The sequence below is a fragment of the Heterocephalus glaber genome, unplaced genomic scaffold (genome assembly GCF_053883595.1).
Source record: "Heterocephalus glaber isolate CG9 unplaced genomic scaffold, H.glaber_assembly_v1.0 deba00000281, whole genome shotgun sequence".
NCBI lineage: Eukaryota > Metazoa > Chordata > Mammalia > Rodentia > Bathyergidae > Heterocephalus > Heterocephalus glaber.
In genome coordinates this window covers 5,989,368-6,012,061 of record NW_028258139.1, presented here as the reverse complement: position 1 = coordinate 6,012,061, position 22,694 = coordinate 5,989,368, and the positions used below count along the sequence as shown (strand labels likewise).

At 35.4% G+C, this 22,694-nt stretch overlaps 1 long non-coding RNA gene across 2 annotated transcripts in view; it reads left to right on the top strand.

Annotated features, from left to right (window-relative positions):
• LOC147830197 (uncharacterized) overlaps positions 1 to 21,593 on the top strand; it is a 65,870-nt gene extending 44,277 nt beyond the window's left edge. For both annotated transcript variants that reach the window (XR_015440683.1, XR_015440679.1), the window contains 3 exons: positions 8,831 to 8,922; positions 12,103 to 12,192; positions 12,849 to 21,593. This is a non-coding gene — a long non-coding RNA (uncharacterized LOC147830197). The remainder of the gene's footprint in view (positions 1 to 8,830; positions 8,923 to 12,102; positions 12,193 to 12,848) is intronic.
• The last annotated feature ends 1,101 nt before the right edge of the window (positions 21,594 to 22,694 follow it).

Here is a 22,694-nt window from a genome sequence, read left to right as displayed (position 1 = left end):
CCATAATTTTGTAATAATATATAATTTGTAATTATATATTAAATTGTAATAATTTATAATTATATATAAGTATATACTTATAGTACTAAAATGCAATAATATAGAAATGTTATATATTTTTATTATAGAATTTTACACTTGAAATGATCAATTAACAACAAAAGGAATGTATGAGAGAAACCTGAAAAAAATACTTAAATATATAGAAATCAAATAACTAAATGGTGCCAGGCATGGTGACACATGCTTGTAATCCCAGCACTTGGGAGGCTGAGTCAGGAGGATTGCTGCAAATTTGAGGCCAGCTTGGGCTATATAGTGGGTTCACAACCTGCCTGCACTGCATAGTGAGACTCTGTCTCAAAAACAAACAAAAACAAATAACAAAATGGTGACATAAATGGTATGTCATCAGTAATTGAACATGAACATATTAAACACTTCATTAAAAAGATAGTGACTGGCAAAATTAATAAAACTGATTCAATTACATGTTGTCTACAGAAAATCCTAAGAAGACATGAATACTTTCAAAGAAAGTAGAAGAAAAACATATATAATCAGGATACAAGTGAGATACGTGGTCATTAATATCATTAATGTCTGGGAAGAACAGACTTTCAGATAAAAATTGTTACTAGAATTTAAAAAAAGATGCTCAAACATTTACATTTTTAGAAATAATTATACATACATATGCAACTAAAAACTGTTTCCCAAAACTCAAAAAAGGAAAACTAGCAGAATTAAAGAAAACATTAAATCAACAAAACTTGACAATTTCAACATTCTAATTTTAAAAATGGAGAGAAAAATCATACTAAAGATCAAAATAAAACAGAAGATTTAATCCATTGTAAAACAAACTTGAGCTATCAGACATTTTTGAATACTTCGTCTTCCATCTCAAAGCCACTGAATTAGAAGCAACTGAATTAGAAGCAACAGAAAGAAGAAAATGTAAATGACTAGAGTGGAAATAAGTGAAAAGATGAAATCAATGAAGGTAAAAGTTAATCTTAGAATAGAAACAAATGTGATCAAACTTTAGTTAGGCTGAATAGGAAAAAAGAGGAACAACTCATGAGAAACCCAAAGTATAAATAAAGAACCAAAGAAAAGAGACAATGGGAAGTGGGAAGATAGATATTTTGCAAATGGAAAGGGGACAAAAAAATGTTGGGAAAGGAGGAGGGGCGGGAAGGTGACATAAAAAGAATTGAGATGTGTCATGTACGTGCACCCAGGACCGGCCATGGATGTATTCCTTATCCACCACAAGTATGTACTAATTTAAAAAGTCAGAAAGGGAACACTACTACCAACTCTGCAGAAATAAAGATACCGTGAACACATGCACACCAACAAATTAGATAGGAAGAAATTCTTAGAAAGATACAAACTTTCTACATCTACTCATAAAAACTGGAAATTCTCAGTAAAACAAATAGAAGCAGTGAATAAAACTAATACAGCAAGTTAAGACATTGAATTACCAATCAAGAAATTTCCCATGAGGTAAAAGTAGACTGAGATAGTGTTGATGGTGAATATTACCAAATATTTAATAAATTATCCTCACTCTTTTAAAGAAAACTTCTCCCAAAACAGAAGTGAACCTGACTCATTGCAGTAATACCCAGATATAAAAATGTTACAAAGAAATTAATATTGATAATCACTGTGAATCAGATGCAAATATCATCAATAAAAACTAGCAAATTCATTTCTACAACACATAAAACAATTATTTAAAATAACCAAGAGAATTTTATATTAGAAAAATGAGATTTATTAATATAAACAAATCAATAAATATGATTAATGGATTATAAAGGAGTATAAAGTTTATAAAGCATTAATAAATTCTAAAGCAAAACCCCATGATCATACTAATGGACACCTCTGGCAAATCTTGTATATTTTGTTGATAAAACAAAGGGGGAAAGGGAATGAAACCGGCTTCTTTAACTAGATATGACAATCCTGCTTACCTAAGGTTCATTTTCTAATGCTTTCTTCCCCTGCTCTTCTCTGGACAGCTAATTTTTGTCACTTATTTTTTTTAAATGTTAGCATCTGTCTCCTACATTCTGGGTTCAGGCAACATTTTCCTGTAAGTGGCAGCCATTATCAGTCCTGAGTCTCACTCCCTTGACCTTCTCAGCCTCCATAGTCTCTAGGGTCTACTTTTTTTTGGTACCGGGGAGGGGAGCTAACTCAGGACCTTGCCCTTGCTCATCAGGCGCGGGAACCACTGTGCTAAATCCCCGGCCCTCTAAGGTCTACTTTTTAATCAACAACCCAATCTTAACTTTTGGGACAGAGTCCAACTAGAAGTGGCATCAATACCAACACAAATATCCAAGTCTTTCACTAATCAGTCGCCACCTCCTATCTTTAATATTTCTAATTCACTGATGCAAATTCTTTCTAATATTCATGTAATCCTTCTTGTCTTCCATTCTCTTTGAATATTACTTAGATTACATGGGTTACTTTTACCCTAAATTGCTTGCAATTACCCTGAAAACTCTTACATCTTATTACTCTAAAAATAAATATATAAAGATAAAAATTGTGTCTGAGCCTGCCTGGGTTATTTCACAGCATTGTGAAATGGGTTATATTTCAAAGATGCAGCAAGAAAATAGGACATTATGTCACTTTTAGATGCTTAGATGCATGAACAGCGAAGAGGAAGATTAAAGGGACTTTGAGATAAGACCAGTTTTCTCAGAAAGCAATAAAGTGGAGGCAATGCTGTGAGAAGGGTGGGCATGTATCAGTGAGTTTAGAGATTGTAGACTGATTTCAAAAGAACACACCAAGTTATTTGGATGAGCGATGTAGTGGATATAGTGGATGTCCACAGTCGTGTTGTGCTGCAGAATGAAACAGTGTTAGAGAAAGTGGGAGTGTAAGCAATTGCTTGATGGTCACTGAGACTTGTGCCTGAAGCATGCAGGAGTGTGAAACTTGATGCAGTCATTCAGAAAACATCTTAGAGGATAATGGGATTTAGGGGAAAAGAAGGTGAAGCTTGAAAGATGTTCATTTTAAGTTCAAGAAACTCATTGGCCATTGGCAAGGACTTTTGAAATTCACTCTTAAGAATTGAAATTGTTCCCAAAGAATCAAGCACAAAGTTTTGGTCTAAATCCCAAGTGAACATATAGGTACTGAACCTATAATTCATTCTGGCTCATTTGACAACTTGATAAGTAGTGGCTTGACTTTGCTGTGGGCATCCGAAGTGCTAAGGAACATCCTTAGGAATCCAAGAGAGATTATCTTAATGTCTGTTATGCTTGCTATGGTACTTTTAGATTTTTAGTTAAATAATTTCCCTTGTTAGTATCAGCTTAATTTAATTATTCAAATTTAATCATGATTGAGTCACCTGAGGTCTACATTGTAGTTGTTTCACTGCAACTATGTAAAGCCAATTTGGGCCCTTACTCAAAGGTTCTATGTTTTCTCTGTACTGTGCCACAAAGTCACTTTGTGATAGAGGACAATTCAGTCATTCCCTTTGCCTTCAGTTTTAAGAAGTGAAAAATGAAGAATTTCTTTTGTATAATCCCTATGACCTTTTGTTTTTTGACTATGTCTCCATGTATTGCTGAGTTTGTGAGATTTTTTGTCAGTGTGGGTATGTGTGAGTATCTGAGTTAAAGAGAGAAGCTTTTGCCAACTCTGAGAAACAACTGATCCATCATTTCTATATTTACGTTTATATTAAGTGCAGGCAATAGGAACAAGGGGTGCACAAGGAATCAATTTTAAGTGTCTGACACATGCACACAAATATTTAGGCTTCATTCTGTAATAGTACTTGTAAGTGAATGAAACATTAGTGATAGTTTCTTTGTTGACACTATCATAATGAGTTTGCTTGGTCTATTATCTGGTTGAAAAACGTGAATTATTTTGAAACATGAGTTTATGATGTTAATATTGTTTATTTGATACACACTGAAATAAATTTTTTTTCTCTCCTGACAATTTAAATCTCAATATTTCTCAGTAAAGGCTTTGGTGATTGCTTAAAGAACGTGCTATTCTGACTTCTAATAACTCCTTTGGGAGAACACGGTAACAATAGCAGAACTATGGTGACTCTCTTTGATTTCTCATGGACCACAAATTATGTTATCATTTGTCTAATAAATAAAATACTCAGAGTTGTATAACTGAAATATTTGAGGAAGTAAAACTACAGATTTTACAGACATAGTTTTGTTAACACTATAATCTTTACAGACACAGTTTTGTTAACACTATAATCTTGACTCAGAAAGGCTATGATACTGTTATCGAAAGAAACTTTAGACAATATGAACATGATCTCCCATTTGTCTTCTCCTCACTATGTGCAAGTGTGCACCTGAGTGTATGTGGGTCCATGCCTCTGTGTGTGTGTGTGTGTGTGTGTGTGTGTGTGTTTACATAATGCAGCATTTGGAGTATGACCTTCAGGTCACCACCTCTGTGTCTCTGCAGTAGCCAGTTTTATTTACTAAAAATGAACATTCTGAGCAAGTGAAAAATAAAAAAGGGCCAGAAGCTCTCAAATTCAGAGGGACCTTATTACTGGAAGGTCAGTAAAATCTCCAATTTTCTAGTTAAATATAATATGGGGTAATGAAACTCAGCAATTTTGGAGCTCTTGTATTCTCAGACTCTGACAAGCAATCTTTGGCTAAAAGTCTGCATTTTCCACCTGATGATGGATGGTAGCTGTCTTTTCTTGGATCTTCCAGGAACAAAGCTTGCCAGCAGTAGATTGAGGGAATTTTGTACAAAATGAAAGGCTGTTCTGATGTATTCCCCTTCGGTGTTGGTTTGTTACTCTTATAACCACTACTTTTCCTTTCTCCAAAAAATAAACAAAGAGAGAAATAGAAATCACTAGAGGACCCTAGGAGCTTGTGAAAACCCCAGTGACTCAAGCAAGAGGAGAAATTTTCTTTCAAATCTATGTATATATGTGTACACATATACATATATATATATACATACATATACACTTAAAATGGTTTTTATAGGTATATATATATTCACATATGTACATTTTAGGAATGTATACATATATGTGAGGGTGATCAAAACAAAGATGAATATTTAAATAAAATCAATTATTAGGCACATTACTATTAATCTCCTCAAAATTCTTCCCCCTACTCTGAACATACTTACTCCCTCATTCTTTCCATTTTCCCAAGCAGTGTTGGAAGTCCTCTTTTGCAAATGGCTACCAGGTTCGATCAGAAATGCGGTGAAGGTGCTCCAAGTACCACCCTAAAGGAAGGCAGACTTTTAAGAGGTTATGGTGCACCCTCAACCACCTTACTCACTGAATCTGGCACCATGAGACTTCTGGTTTTTTCCCCAAAGAAAAAATGACTATAAAAGGTAAATGTTTTGAATTAATTCAGGATATCAAGGAATCCACAATAGTGCAATTAAATCCTTGCAAAAAAAGACTTTCAGAACTGCTTCAGAAAGTGGCAAGAATGGTGGGATAAGTGTATTCTGGGTAAGGGGAAATGTTTTGAGGGGGCTTCATGGCAACAAGCCTTTTATTGTAATAATTTTTTTATTTGGTATTCATCATGCTCTGCTCATACTTTATACATTTTCTGTTTCTCAGGTAGCCCTGAAGAATAGAGATTATAGTCAAATTATTGCTTTACTCCAGGTTCTTCCCAAGTTCCTGAGATTCCAACAACAGTGGTCCTTCCTTCAGGTTAATATTCATGTTTGATGTGCATGGAGCTTGCATTCTTTAATAACCCTTCTCCCTCTGAATCTTCAGTGAATCGAATTAAGGATATGCAAGATGAATTAAACTGCCTGTCACGGAATTCTCTGGGCCCTAAAGAATATCCAATAAGCTATCACTTTGGTTAATAGCACTAGAAAAGTACTGGTTCTTTTTCACTAAGGTAGCTTAAGGAAGCAATACTTTTAGTCAACTCTGGATGCCCTGAGCTATGAGCATCCCAACTACAGATCATGCTCTCCAACACAGTTTCAATCTTTACTTTACAATCTTTTCATATTTTAAGATATATGTTACAGGCAGCTGGAGAGCTGCTGGAGCATCTTAAGGCATGGCCGGCTCTCCTGCAGGCTCCTGTAATGGAGGAGCACCAGGCTTAGCATCAACCCAGAGAGCAAGCTCTGGGAGAAGATCTCTGCATAGGCTGTCTCATCTCATGGGAATTAGAGCCAAATCCCGCCCCGTGTCTCTTGCTTCTATTCCTTATTGGAGTCAATTGATCATTGCCTATTTGCCAAAGGTTCTCTCCACTGTTTTGGGCATGAAAGTGAAACTGTTAGAGCTATTAGACAATTAGAGAAAAGAAAAATCACGGAAAACAAGAGAGCCCCAAGGAGCCTGAATGTACAGACAGCAATCAGATCTCCTCTGGTGAGGAAAATCAGGTCCACATTCTACAACAACCAGTCCAGGGTGCTGAGCTACACACTCAGCAGCAGCCAGTCTGAGAAACCAGGTTACAAACTCTAGAGCATGTGGCTCCAAACAGTCAGGTCAGGACTTGGACTTCATAACTTATGGACATGAAAAAGATAAGGAAAAACTTTTTTTGATCAATTTTTGGTCATAGAATTAGTTTCATGAATGGGATGAAGTTTAAAATTTCAAAATTCAAACATACTGACAAAAAATTTAAAAATTTAAATTTCCTATAGGAAGTAAAGAAATTAAATTTTTAATTTGAAAAACCAAACAATTCTTTTCTTGGAAACTTTATGCTCACAGAGGAAGGCACAACTATTATAGACTTTGAATCTAAACTTCTTAATCTAATTAAAAATTTCATTAAGCATTTTTGCATTGATCCTAAAGCAAGTATGCTTAATGGTTGCAATTCAGCCTGTGAATTTTCTTACAAAGCTGGAATAAGTAGGTGTTAGTTGTAGAAACTTATTTATTACTTGTCTGATGTTCATATACATTTTTTTCCATTCTAAAGGATAAAAGCAATATAATCTGAATATTTCTCAGGTAATAATAGCTTAATATAGTATCTTAGGAAAGGTTAAGCATTAATGTGGTTTAGCCTCCTGCAAGGCAATATAATGACTGATTAGAAACGTAAATTTTCCTCTAGTAGGAGTATGCCATTGGCACTTGCTCTACTGAGATAAGCATAATCATGACCAGATGCCATTAAATGTTGTGACAAACTGTTTTTGGTAGTAATGGTAAAAGGACCAATGTGAGCCTGTTAATGAAGGGAAATACTTGCCAATGTTTTAATCCAGTTAATATGATTGCTTCCCTAATGCAAATCTAATATTTTCTCCAATCTGCACTATTCACTTTTACCATAGTACAATTAAATGTCATTATTCATTGTTTCCAATAAATTTTCCCTGATAGCATATGAAATTTTTAATAGCAGAAACAATGTTAACCTTAACAGCAAGTACTTTAACACTTGGACAGATTAGATAGTGAAATTTCTCTAATTAGTTGCAAACCTGTTGTTCTGAGTTATGTTGGCAAACCCTATATTTAGGAATACAAATCTTTTCTATTGAACAACTCAAAATATTATAAAAGTATGTTATTCTAAGCCTGTGATCTGTATCCCAAATGAGAGATTACTTATAAAACTTAATACATTCTATGAGGATATAGAAAATGCTATAAGGCCACATTTTAACCTTAGGTTTGGCTACTGCTGTGATAATAAGCACCGCATGATATAACCAGCACCACCAGTCAGGGCTTCCAGCATAGGGGAAAGAAAAAGCAGATTTGCTCCCAGATATTCTGGGAGAGTCTGAGGTAAGAAGAGAGAGCTATGGGTCTGCCCTGGTTCCTTACATAAGAGCAAAGGAATCCAGGACTTAAGAGCATGTATGAGGTAAAGGGAGAGAGGGAGATGGAGGACAGGGAGAAGGAAGGAGGGGCAGATAGTCTGGTTTTTAATTTTCATAGAGTGGATTCCATGATTTCTAACCCACACTGAGGAAAGATCAACATGCTCAGATGATAGTGGAGCTAAGATAGGGTTTCTACATTAGGACCTGTCATTCTGTTCTCACAAACATGGCGGGGGCAATGAATTCACATGAAGGTTCTGAAGATAGTTTTCTTGCAAGAGAGCTGGATGACAGCATCTCACATCCTGCCCACTTGGCCCATCCAACTACTGTCCGAATTTGTTGATTGTCACAGGGTTAGGATGAATAAATCAGGAGCCTGATAATATGTGTTTACTTTCTACTTGGAAACAAGCAAACAAAGACTACACTTTTCCAAATGATTGGGAATTTTTAAAAATATATTTATTTATACTTTGTCATATAATACACAATATGATATGATGGTTATGAATATACAGGTGTGTGTGTGTGTGTGTGTGTGTGAGAGAGAGAGAGAGAGAGAGAGAGAGTTTCAGGAAATTAATCTATTCATCTAATATAGTGACTTTCTTTTGTTTTATTTTTGTGGCAAATGTACCTAAATGCTACTCTCTTTGCAAATTTTGAGTATATAGTGTAATATTATTAAAAAAGTTCTCATGTTATGCTCTGAATCTCAAGATTTATTCATCATACATATTTTCACATTTTTTACTTGATTTCTCCCATCCATGGTAAACACCTTTCTAATTTCTGTTTGTATAAATCTTATTTTATTATTGTTTTTGAATTCCACATTTGAGTAAGAATGTGAGATAATTTTTGTTCTCTGCCTGGGTTATTCTACTTAGCATAATATTGTCTGGTGGATATGAATGACCATATGTCATGAACATGAGTCTGCTGATGTTTTCTGTTTCAGGTAGTGTCCTCATAGAAAAGCCTGGGACGCTGATCTTAGTATATGGAGCAGAGTCCCTTACATCCACATTGGATTCTTGGATTCTCAGTCAGGTAAAATGTGCATGTGCGTGTGTGTGTGTGTCTGTGTGTGTGCACACACATGCATGTGTGTGTGTGTCTGTGTGGGTATGTTAAACCACTGAGAGTTTGAGCTTGCTTATTACAGAACATAACATGGTGACCAGCTAGATGAGATGGCCTTCCCTTCTACCTAGTGAATACATGTGACAGAGATCCTGAGCTCTGAAAAATTCAATCCATCATTAATGTCTGCCAGTTTCAAAGAGCTTTATGCTAGTTCATCAAGAATACGGAATAGTTTCTCTGGTGTGAGAAACTGAAAGTGTAAATAAGGATCAAAAGGAATAATAGATAATGTGAAATAGGAAGAAAAGGGGCAAAGGGGAAGGGGAAGTGGGAGGGGTAGGGGAAAAGAAAGAAGGGAATGGAATTAATATGAGAAAATGAAAAAATGGAAATAAAGTGTTTGTAAATAGGGAGGGATGGAGGGGTTGAAGGGAGGGCAGGGGAATGGGGAAAAAATAAGAACCAAGAGAGACTATGTAAAGGTGCAAATTTCCAATGATGAATGTCATTATATTGTATACCTAAAATGTACCAATGAAATTAATAAGAAAAACAAGAATACTCCAAAAAGAAAGAACAACTCTTCAGCCATACTTCTCTCTAATGACTTCCACAGGCTGTGGGAGAGAACAGTGACTTTGAAGGAAGTTTAATCATTATCATCAATAGGTATATATTTTACTACCTAGAAAATCTTTATTACCTGTAAGGAACAGGAGGAAATGGAACTTGTCCTAATTTTTATCTTGGTGCAAGGGACAAATGATTTCTGGAGAGTATATTTAGATGAACACTTAAAGATCGAAATAAAATGGCTTTCTTATTCTATCATGAGTTCTAGTTCTTCAGTATGCTGTTGATCAGTGGTGATTCATTTGGGTGTAAAAATGTAGTGAATATATCATTATATCAAGAAGATGAACTATTCAAAATATGTGAAAGAAAACTACTCAGTTGTACAGTGTAAAAAGATTATGTAATATTTTCTATCTTATTTAAAACTAAACATGCTAATTTATTAAAACTGAGTGTATTTTACCTTGAAATGTTCTAGATTTTATTAGCTCGGTAGTCTCTTGTCTATCAGCTTGCAATAGCCCAGTGGTACTGGAAATAATGAGAATATCATTATTAGTAAACATTGAGATAATGTTTTTCCTTTGAAGAGAAGGTAATGATACATATCACCTTATTTCACAAGGTTTTTCATTGAAACTTTAGAGAATTTTAATAAAGCTGACAACTTTTCAAAAAATAAAAATGCTATGAAATGAGATTTTAGGAACTTTATTTCTTCACATCTCTTTTATCTCACTGCAACCATCAAGTCCTCACAGAACGCCTCCTGAGTGAGGACATTTATTGCTTTTTTGTTTGTTTTGATTTTGTGTCTTCAAAGTTACTGTTGCAAAATATCAGTAGGACTAGGACTTCAATGCAATTACTGAAATATTTTTAAAAATTAGATTTTAGTCAACAAATATTTTGAAAAATGTAGACTGTATTGCATCAATATCCTGAGATTTGCAGGTTAACATTGTTGAGTTTTCTCAGTTTATACTCTAGCCATAATCTTTTCCTGCTTACACTTCCATTTCCTGGGGTCTTTCTGGGTGATGAGAGTGAACCTAGGAGCTTCATAGATGTAACAATTTAGGCAATTTAGGAATTTCCTACGATTCAGAGAGCTCAAGTCCCTTTCATCACAGTGGCTGGTGCTGGGACTGAGATTTGGAATCCTCTAGCTGTAAATTTTCACTGCTGCTCAAAATCAGTCTTATTAATTGTCTGCATTACTGATGCCCAAGTCTAAAATCACTCTACCATTCATTAAGTGACTCACTTTAGATATTTTTTAAATGCTTTAAGTACTTCATGTTTGAGCTACAGTATTTTAACATATATAATGGATTTATAAAATATTCAGTTAATGTTACATCTCAGTTATATAGTGAAAATACTGGCTCTGCAAGAGGCATTGCATGCTGAGGAAAAATAAGAAGAAAATGAGGAATAATGTGAAGAGGAAGAAAAGTTTGTGTAGTTCCTTTCATTAAACTTACTATGAAAAAAAAACTTACTATGATAAAAATAATTTATTCTTTTGTTTTAAAAGATTGTTTATTTTAAAATTTTAAAATTCTCATTCTCTTCTTTTTTCTACATACGAACCAGCAGCTGTCTGAAAAAATAATGGTGGTGGTGGGGGGATTCATCCTGTGAAGACCTCCAGGGTCTCAGGGATACTCTGTGGTCTCTCTCTCTCTCCCCTTTCTCTTTAGTTCTCTGAGTCTCAATGTTTTTTCCCTTGCTGACACCTTTCATTTGGTTCACACTTTAGCTTGTCCTATTTCTGGTTTTGCTATTGGCTGGATGTGCTTCTGATTAATCAACCTGGCCTGCTTCTGTAGGTTTTCCATTCCAGAGTTCGAGCCTGTTGTCTGGCCCACTCTCTGGTGAACACCCTTTCCAATGTAGGACTTCAGTCCCTTCCTGGGAAATGCATTACTGGTCCAAGGCAGCTCTTGGCTCTGCATTTTGTATCTTGGATAGTCACTCCACATGGTTGAACAGATTCTATGTAACTAGCCTCAGGTTGTAGGTGAGGTGTAGAGGAGTTGTGTCAGTGAGTGGAGGCCCCTGCTGTAATACTTTTACAGAATTTTCAAAGGAGACTAGGAAAATAGATGCATCAAACGGGGGTGTTAATGAGGGCTCAAAAGATTTGAGGTGCTCTTAATGTGACTCTGGTTAGCTACAGCATTGTCCTCTCACTTCTTGCATATGCCATCATTTTTCATGACTACATAATCAGATTCTAAAGGGAAACCACTGTGCATTACTAGGAAATAATATAAAATATATAAAACTGTTTCTCACAACACCTACTGTAGTAATTTTATAATAATATTTACATTTAACAGTATTTACATTTTAAGTTATTATATGAACCCAGGGAATATGACTTGTCTAGCTTTCATTCTTCTTTTTGTTTCTGTCACATGACTTCAGTTTCTCATGCATGTCCCACTGCCTAACAACCTAACAGGAGCCGAAGAAAAGAGGCAGAGCTTCCAGGAAGCATTAGTGACTTTAAATTTTTAAGCTGCAATTTTTCATAGGAACTATCTTTTTCACTTCCAGCATCTGAACCAATGTTCTGTGCTCCATGGGGTCTTTGTTATACATCAGGCTGAAATTTGCATCCTTTCAATTATAATTAACACCCACCAGGTAAGAATAATAAAAACTATACTCTTAGTTATCATAAGCTATCTCATGAATTCAAACTCTGACTTTCAGAGTAGGTACAAGCATGAATGTAAGAATGATGATTTTCCTGAAGAAGACAGACATGGATCTATGTCACAGCAGGGATAATGCACCTTACACTGGCCATAAGAATTAATAGAATATTATCAATAGTGAACTCCGCTTGCTTATATGGTACTGTGGTGGGAAACTTGTAACTCGTAAGTTTGTGTTTGCTAACAGGTACTTTGAATGAAGAAAAGTAATTAAATTGGCAAATAATGAGGAATAAAAATAGTAAGAAACAAGGCACCTTTAATAGACAATGTTTAATAAGGCATCAGATTTTATATTTTTATTACCTAAAAAGAAAAAAAAATATATATATATATACAAAATGATGGGAAAAACAGATGTTAACTGGAGAATAGTATTAATAAATAACATTTCATTTAAAACTAAAACAAATTCCTTCCTTCTTTCCAACTTAGCTTTTGACATTTTTATGTTTAGATACTAGTATGTTACATATAATTGCTTCAGATAAAATAGTTAAATGACACATATGATTCTTACTGTATGTACACTGAATAATTAACTTTATCTGATGAGTGGTCTGGCCTTTGTCTGATTTCTAGGAAGCGCCTATATAACTTGGAATTCCCTGAGGGATTGAAGCATCTTTCTTATTCATGGTTCTCCTTTCATCACATCTAATAGTTTCTGCTAACAAAGTTACTCAGGGGGCTCCAACCAGAAAGATCAATCTTGTGAGTAATAAATTGGGGCTTTGGGACAAGTGACTCAACTTTTGGGTATGGGAAGAAATGGAAATTGAGTTCATTCATGTGAACAATGCCTGACTCAATCATGCCTGCATAAGGAAGCCTCAGGAAAAACTCTGGACATCAGAGAAATTTGAGTGAGTTTTCCAAGTTGGAAATAATCAGTGCTGTCCTACATAACTTCTGAGACATGTGGCCTGAGACATGGAAACATCACAACTGGAACTCACCCTGAACATCTCTCCCTTTTACTGTTACTAAATTTCCCCTTTTTCTCTCTCAGAACTGTGAAACCATTCACAGGATCAAGCACTGATTGAACAGCCTAGGGGATGTTTATAATTAGCCAAGAATAAAAGTGGGAGACAGACTTGCAATTCAAGTTTTCCTTTTTGAGTCATTAGATATTAAACTCAGGATCTTCACACTGAACTAAATCACCAGCCTTTCTTGGTATTTTAAATTTTTAGCAAGCATCTTGTTAAGTTGGTAAGTTGCTGAAGCTGGATTTAAACTATTGATCTTTCCTGCCTCAGCCTTCTAGAGTCCTGGAATTACAGGCATGTGCCACCATGCCTGGCTGCAATCCAGCTTCTATTTTTCTTTCTGTTTCTTGCGTATTATCTTCCTCTTCCTCCCTCTCTCCTTTCTCTCTTTTTCCTTCACTACCTCCCACCCCCGATTCTTCTCCATCTTCTCTTCCTCCTCCACCTCCTTCTCTTTTACTACCCAGTAGAAACAGAATATTAGCTCAGGACTTTCATATAGAGGTATACCTCCAGCCTTTTAAATTTTTTAAAATTTTGAGATCTGGTCTTGCTAGGTCTCTAAATTGCCCAGGTTGGATGTGAACTGAGGCTCTTCCTGCTTTGGCCACCCAGAGTGCTGGAATTACAAGAGTGTGGTACTATTCCTGGCTGCAACTGAATTTTTTGACCCGTGAAAGTCTGGAAGTTATAGATATAGGATAAAAGAAATGAGGAGGAGGAATAAGCTAACAAAAGAGAGTTATATTCATTTCTTTTCTGAGAATGGGTGGAGATTTTCTGGGATCTGGGGTAGCACCGATTTTCATTCTTTTAACATTTTCTCTGGCCATCATATTGGCAATTGTCCACTATCTTTGCACTATCAGGGGTGTACTTAGCATGCAGATGGGATTCTAATAAAGTTCAAGTTTGGCTGGTGTCACTTTGGCAGCCTTCTTGGATCCAGCTGGTTTGGGCTGGGCTGCCTAAAGAGTGACCTCTGGTCTACAGGCATCCTGTGCCAAAGATAAGCAAGGTTAGGATGGAGTAGAAACTCAGCTACCTTACCTATGCAGCACAGGATTAGGGTAGGCTAACAGTTGGCTCATACTTGTATATGTTTTCTAGATAATCAAGCTGTAAGTGTAAAGTATCAGGACTTAGAACCCCATATCCTGCAGTGCCATCCGTCAGCATGCTGGGTACTGAAGGAGAACAGGAACTCTCAAAAGTAAGGTCTTCCTGACTACTCTGTGTTTTCCTATCTGCCTGACACTGCACCAAACCTCATTCATTTTGGCCACCACAGAGTATGCCAATGACTAGGATGAGTTTTGCAACAGAGAAAGAGTTTATTTGTGGAAAGTCTCCAACCATGGGAAGACAGGGGAACATTAAGCTAGTCTTCCTAAGATAGGGTTCAGAGTACTTATTGGTTAAAGAGTCCAGATGGTGTAAGCATGTGTGGAAATGAGAAAATATGTACCAAAAGACCAGTATATGGACACATCATCGAATTTCATAGCTCTTCCCAGGATGCATGGTCTGGAAATGGTGGCATCACCATGTTCGATAGGAAGAGTTCTTGTCCTCTGAAAACAAGAGGTCTTGAGCTGGACAAAGCTAGTTCCAAATCCATGAAGGAGAACTTAAGCGCTAATTACCCAGGTGACCATGCAGAGATGTTACTTGCAACAGAGCTGATAGAGACCCACATCTTCATTGTTCAGCTAAAATCAGGGATGAAAGCAAGTAACTAGGAGCAAGTGAAACTACAGGGTTTATTTAGGTTTACCTTGGATTCAAATAAAAGAACACACTGTTTGCCTTTTAAACTTTAAATAAGGAGTGAGAATTGCTCAAGTCTCTTGGCAGAAGATAAAAATATAATAATTTCATTATGGTGATTTGGTTACGCATCAGCTCTCTTTCTCAAAATTAATACTGAGCCTTGCTTCACTGCTAATGCACACAGAACCCAATATTATGGCACCAGTTTTTCCAAAAGAAAGTGCTTTATTACACATCCGTGCAATAAATAATCAGGAGCTGTAAAACCAGATCTGCCTCACCATCAGTTGGCATAGGGGAATTTGTAAGGAGGGAGAGGGAACCAGTGTCTGCTGATCCTATTACAGCAAAGGGAAATTGTAGATGGGCCTCGTGCCTGGTTAGTGGCTGCTCCATTCTTTTGGGGAGTTGTTACCATGTTGTCCATGGGGACCACTGAGTTTGTGACATCCAAGTCACTGACCTAATTAGTGGGCTTCTTCTTTGCGTGTCCATACTTTAATCTTACTGAGACATTTTTTCTGACAAAAAGATATTAAACTTTTGTTAGTTAAGGAGTTTATGTCAGGTGTGTCCAGGTCCTAATGGGTTTCAAAGTTATAGAACCCATAATATTTCTTCTTCAAAGAGGGTCATACGAAGTAAAATTCTTCTTTCCCAATGCAAGCCATAAAATTTTGAAAAGTTGCTGTTTGACTGTCTCCTTTCCCCTTTGAAAATCCTCTTGCAGCAGAGGTCTTACTTCCTCCAGGTCCAGGCCCAAGGAGCGGAACACAGACAGCTTCAGCAGAATCTGAACAGAGAAGCCTTGCTGGTCCTCCTCCTTCTGTTACACCAGGTCACACACTTCTGTCCAATTACATTTCCATGAGGCTGTCAATTCTACATCAAACCCAAGCACAGACATGTACAGTTTTTCACAGGTTTTTGGGTCTTTATTTCTGAAGTTTCTCATGTAACATAAAACATTGATTACATAAATGTGGTCTTTTTTTCTTGTTAACTTGTGTTTAGTTATCAGATTTTGATCTTGTCCATTATGATGGGTGAGGAAAGATGTTACACCTTTCTGCTTCTACATAAGTATAGCATTTTCCTAAGTTCTAGGGGATTCTAGAGTATTATTGGACTTCAAAGACTCCATGGAAATCCCCTATCTGTAGCCAGATGCTGTGAAATGAGGGTGACTGTGCATCAGGAGTCATGAACAGGCCTGGTCTTTTAGAGAGCTGTGCTTTGACCTCCAGTTTGATTCACTCTGGGAACTTCACAGAGCTTATAAAATAATGAGGAACAGGAAGAATTAGTCCATCAATGATGTGCTGCTGAGTGAAAGTGCAGTGTGATCGCATCATGGTAAGAGCAGCTCTGGTTCTTTTTTCCATCAAGTTTATTGGTATGTTTTAGGTATACAGTACAGTTTCATTCATCATTGGAATCTTATACCTTTACATGATGTATCTTGGTCCTTATTTTTTCCCCTTCTCCTCCACTCCCTTTACCCCCTCCACCCTTCCCCATTTACAAAGACTTTCTTTCCATTTTTCTCCTTTTCTCATATTTTTTTCTTTTCCCTTCTTTCCTTTCCCCTCCCCCTCCCACTTCCCCTACTCCTTTAGACCTTTTCTTCCTATTACACAATATCAGTTATACATTTTAATTACAATATCAAGATTTAGAGGACATAACCACAGGTTTTACAGAATTTAAAAGGATATAGAAAGCATATTACAAAAAATTTTTGAAATAAATTTGACAACTTCCATGAAGTAGCTTGGAAGACAAATTAATGAAACTGACTCTGGAGGAAATATAAAATTTGAATAGCACCTATTAAGGAAAATATATTGCTATCTTGAAAACCTACCTATATGAAACAACAGACTCATACACATTTTAACTGATGAATTGTATCAAACATTTAAAGCAGAAAAAAGGAACAATTCTCCCATCATTTTAGGAAATCAACATTGTGCTAATACTAAAACTGGATAAAGATAGTGGAAGAAAAAAGTATGAACATAGATAAAAATTTGCTTAACAAAATAAATTATTAGAAGTCAGACCTGGCAGGATGTAGAAAGTGGTTTTATTATGGGGATGGCAGTGGTGGTTCAGCATTGGAAGATCCACCCCCGTAAGTCATCATTTTAACAGAGGAAAGGAAAAAGCCATATGATCCTGTCAGTAGTTGCAAAAAATGTATTGGACTAAATTCTACAGCTGTTCATGGTAAAAGCTATCTGGAGTCTAGAAGTAGAACAGAACCTTCTCAACAAATCAAAGGCATGTACTCAATATTTCCAGTAAAAACACCTTATATGAATGGAAATGATACAATGCTTTCTCCCTAAGCTGGAGAACAAGGGTGCATATGTCTACTCTTCATCTGTGCATTAAACTTTGAAACATGGGACCAAACCAAAATAGTCTGGCAATAAAAAGAAACAAATAGCATAGGATTGGGAAGGTAGAAGTAAAATCTTTATATATAGATGAAATGATCATCTACAAAGAAAATACTAAGAAATCTCTAGGAGACCCTAGAACTTGTATTTGAATTTAGCAGGATTAGAAAACACAAGATATATATAAAAATTCAGGTCTATGTATACTTCCTATAAATGAAGAATTGCATATTGAAATTTGAAAGTTATGTAGGAGTAAAAAGACCTAGAAAAGTAAAAAGAAAAAAAAAAAAACAATGTTGGAAGACATTTATTACCTAATTGTAAGGCTTCCTCAAAAAAAAAAAAAAAACAACTTCCTCCAAAGCTACAGTAGTGAAGGCAATGTTGGCATAAAGAAAGACATATAGATCAATGGAATAAAACAGAGAATCTAGAAATAGAACCACACATATATGGCCCACTGATTTTTGAAAGATTATTTAACATTAGCAATTTATAGAACATAAACTCAACTCAAGAGGACAGGAAAAGATAGTGTTTTCAACAAATGGCACTAGAATACCCAGCATCCATATGTAAAAAATTAAACTCAACCCTTTATTTCCATACATAAAAATAAATTGAAAGGCTCTATGAACCTAAATATGAAAGACTAAAACTATAAAACTTTGAGAAGAAATTATAAGGGAAAATATTCATGAATCTAAGGTAGGCAAGATTTTCCTAGGATACAAAAAACATGATGTAGAAAAGAAAAAAATTGTGAGAGTCCATCAAAATTTAGAACTTTAAAAGACATAATATAATTAAGAAAATGAAGTAAAGGCCAGAGGTTTAGCTCAGTGGTGCCACTGCCTGCCTCCCAAGTGGAAAGTCCGGAGTTTGATCCCTGTTACCAAGAAAAAAAAAAAAAGAAAACAAAAAAAGAAAAAGAAAAGTAGCCCTTAAATAGAACATATTTATAATACATATAACCTATGACCAGAATATACAAAGAACTCTTACAGCTCATTAATAGACAATTCAATTAAAAAGTAGACACAAAAAGATGATAAATAGCCAGTGCAGCAGAAGGAAATGTGTACAAACTAGAATCAGAAAAATTCTAATCAGTACAATAACAAGGTCGTATTATACACTCATTAGGGAGATTAAGTTAAAAGTTTTAAAAGAACAAATGTCAGCTTAGATGTGAACCAGTTAGAACTTTCTGTTACTGTTAATGTGAATGCAAAGTGATAAAACCATTTTGGAAAACAATATAGAAATTTCTTATATTACTGTTAAGAACCAACAGTTCTGTTCTTAAGTTTTTACTTAAGAGAAATGAAAACACATGTGCACAATAGATTTCTACATACAAGTTGACTATCCCTTATCTGAAATTTTTGAGACAAGAAGTGTTTCAGATTTTGGTTTGAAATCCACTTGATCTGCAAAGAGGATAGCTACTCCTGTTTTTTTTCGGGTTCCTGTCACATGTAGTATTGTTTTCCACCCTTTAACTTTTAGTCTATGAGCTTCTTTTTCAATTGTATTTCTTGTATGCAACATATTGTTGGATCTTGCTTCTTGACCCATTCTGCCAGTCTATTTCTTCTGATTGGTGAATTGAGACCATTAACATTGATGGTTATAACTGATACATACATATTGACTTATCATTGTCATGATGTTTTCTTTTTGTTGGATTCTCCCTCTTTGCATTTCATTCCTTGTCGTGTCCAATGAATTCATTTGGGTGGGCTTCCTGAGGTTGTGATCCTCATTGTCCTTTCCTAGGATATTGTCTAAAATTTTTTGGAATGGTGGTTTGTTATTCATGAAGTTCCTAAGGTTCTCTTTGTCATGAAAGTATCTTATTTCTCCATCGATTTTGAAGGTTAGTTTTGCAGGGTACATCAATCTGGGTTGGAGACTGTTTTCCTTTGGGGTTTGGAATATGTCACTCCAAGTTCTTCTTGCCTTGAGGGTTTGCTTTGAGAAGTCTGCTGTGATTCTGATGGAGTTTCCTTTCGATGTGATTTGTTTCTTTTCTCTAACTCCTTGTAGAACTGTGTTCTTCTGTTGTGTTTCTGGAATCTTAACTATTATATGCCTATGTGTAGATTTTCTTTTTTGATCAAGGCTAGCTGGAGTCCTATATGCCTCACTTACCTGTCTGTCAAGTTCTTTTCCCCTCCTTGGGAAGTTTTCTGCCATCACTTCTGTGAATAGATTTTTTATGTCATCTGCACTCTCTCCTGTTTCTTCATTGACTCCGATCAGTCTTATGTTATTCTTCTTTACATCATCTAGCAGCTACTGGATTGATTTCTCATGGTCCCTTACTATTTTAAAGAAGTTTTTCTTTTCCTGGTCACTAATTGCAATCTTATCTTCTATATCTGAAATTCTGTCCGCACATTGGCTCATTCTCCTGTGTAAACTTTCAGTGGAGTTTTTAATCTCCTGGAAATCTGTTTGTATCTGCTTTATGGATTCCATTTGCTTCCTATGTTGAGATTCCATCATGTTCCTCAACTCCTCTATTTTTTTAATCTATGTCTTCTCTAGATTTATCAATCACGTCTTGCACTGTGGGAAGAATCTCTGCTGTTATCTGAGAAATTATTTCTGATTTCATTTTTTCCAGATTCTCTTTTGTTGCAAGTTCAGGGAGTCCAGGTGGTTGAGTAACAGATTGTTACATCTCGTTTCCCTTTGGGATTGCTTTAGGTGATCTGGAAGTCTGGTTTTGAGACTTGTTTATGTGTCTTCTCATTTCAACGCGGGGTAGGGGGTGTGATGTTGGCACCCACGTGGCTCACCTCCTCAGTGCTGGGGCTGATGGTTTGGCGGCCTGGCAGGTTCACGTCCTCTGTGCTGGGGGCAGCTCTGCTCCTTGGCACTGGGGGTGGTCCAGCTCTAGTTTTTATTGCTGGACTTTGTTCCTCTTTTGAGTAGACAATTATCAAATGTTTCTATTTTATGTAATCTTAGGTCATAACTAAACTTACTTTATTAAAATATTTTAAATAATTACTTAAACCAATAACTGCAGTTAGGTAAGGTTTATTTTTCCTTTGTGATTTGTCAGAGCCTGCAGTACAATATTTATTAATATTATTTCTGTTTGAGCTAGAAATAGTCATGAGCTTATTATAAGGTTAATGAATTAAATGAATTAATAAACAAAATTCCAAATGCACAGTGTTTTTTGTGAAATTTTACCTTGAAGTTAATTCTTAAAGACAACTTCAATATAATAAGTTCAATTAATTTAACTTCTGGCAACAATTAGCAAAATGCTTATTTTTTAAATAAATGTTAACTAACTGCAGATGCCCTTTGTGGGGTCACTCCATTTAAATAAAATGAGTTTTTTACTGGCTTATTATGACATTTTAAATGCAATGAGATAGTATAGAAAAGGCAAAATTATGAAATTACATAAAGTCAGTACCATTCAGAGGGTATTTTCAGGATTCTATCCCTAGCTAGGGGCTGTTGATGTCTGACTATTGTCACATAGTTACTATAATATTTGAAAAAGTAATTAATTGCTAAAGAATAAAACCAAATATATATCTCAGTCCACATTGAGCTCAGCTCTATGGAATATTTTGTTAATATATTTTTTCCAAATTTTAATGTCCATTCTGAGCATTTATTGATAGTGTCTTATTTGTAAAATAGATTCCTCTTTACCATGATATGTTTGCTTCTTGCAGACAAGTAAAGGAAGCACAATAACTACTCTTGGCATAAATAAGTGTTATGTTCCAACTGTTTTGTGTCTTGTGTTAAAATACCTTTCTATTGGATCTCAGTTTATCTGCCAATGTTTTATTTTAAACTCACATTTCAGAGGCTGCAAAGTAAACTGTTTGAAATTGCCACCTAGTGAATGTACAAGCTTAGGTGTATAGTCCTCTGGGATTTGTTTCTTATCTCCTCCTATACTTAGGGTGGAAATGTGACTTGTGAATATTAATTTTAAAAAATAAATTATAAAAACTTTATTTAAAGCAAAATATACTTACATTTGACATGATAATTTGGCCTTACAGACCATGTTGTTTACCTGAAAACATTTGTAACTGATTATTTTTACTTAATGATCAATTCTCAGACACAACGGGAAATCCTTATTTGTGTAGCTAAACTCTGCTAAGTTGTTCATATTTTATTATCTTCATCAAATAAAGTATTTTTATACCTAGCAGTTTCCAAATTTCTTTGTTTTAATTGAAAATTAGCTTTCATTATTTTAATTTTTATGAACTTTAATTTACCATAGTGTGCCAGAAAAGTGGTTAGCATAAAAATAAGGCAGTTTGCATCATTCTTCATTTTCTATGGTATAAATATATCACCCCATGCAGATTTCAAACCGCTTGTGTGACATCACTGATGGTGAAAAGTTGAGAGGATATTCTAACAATCAGCTTTCAAGGCTCTTCCAGCCAGTTACAGCAAAGCACTCACTGTAATTTTACTACCACAGGATTTAGAAAGACAAAATTTGTAAACTGAAATGGAAACTAGTTCAGAGATCGACCTAGGCATTTTAGAGAATATTTAAACTACCTTTTGAACATTATACTGTCAGTATAATATGATAGTGTCAGTATTATAAAATAGGGCTCTTGGAAATTCAGTGACATTATCAAAAATAATTTATGTTAAATTAGTGTTGTAGATTTGAGTGATTAAAAACAATTTTATTTCACATTACCTATTATACATTTTAGTCCTTATTTACACTTTCAGTTTCTCACACCAGAGAAACTATTCGGTATTTATACATGTGTGTTCTATTTATTTCACTTAAGAGTATAGCCTCAATGTGCATCCACTTAGCTATAAATATCTCTAATTTCTCATTTTTTATGGCTGAGTAGTACTCTATTTTATAAAAAAAAAAACTTATTTTCTTTATCCAGTCTCCAATTGATGGGCATTTGGGCTGTTTCCAAGTTTTAGCTATCACAAACTGTGCTGCTATGAAAGTGGGTGCACATATATCACTGTGGTATGATTCTTTTAATTCTTTGGGGAAGATCCCCAGAAGTGGAATAGCGGGGTCAAATGGGATTTCCAGTCCTAGTTCTTTGAGGAAAAGGGGCAAAGGGGAAGGAAGTGGGAGGGATAGGGGAAAGAATAGAAGAGAATGGGATTAATATGAGACAATGGGAAAATAGGAACAAAATCTTTGTAAATAGGAAGGAATGGAGGGGTTGAAGGGAGGGCTGGGCAAGGGTGAA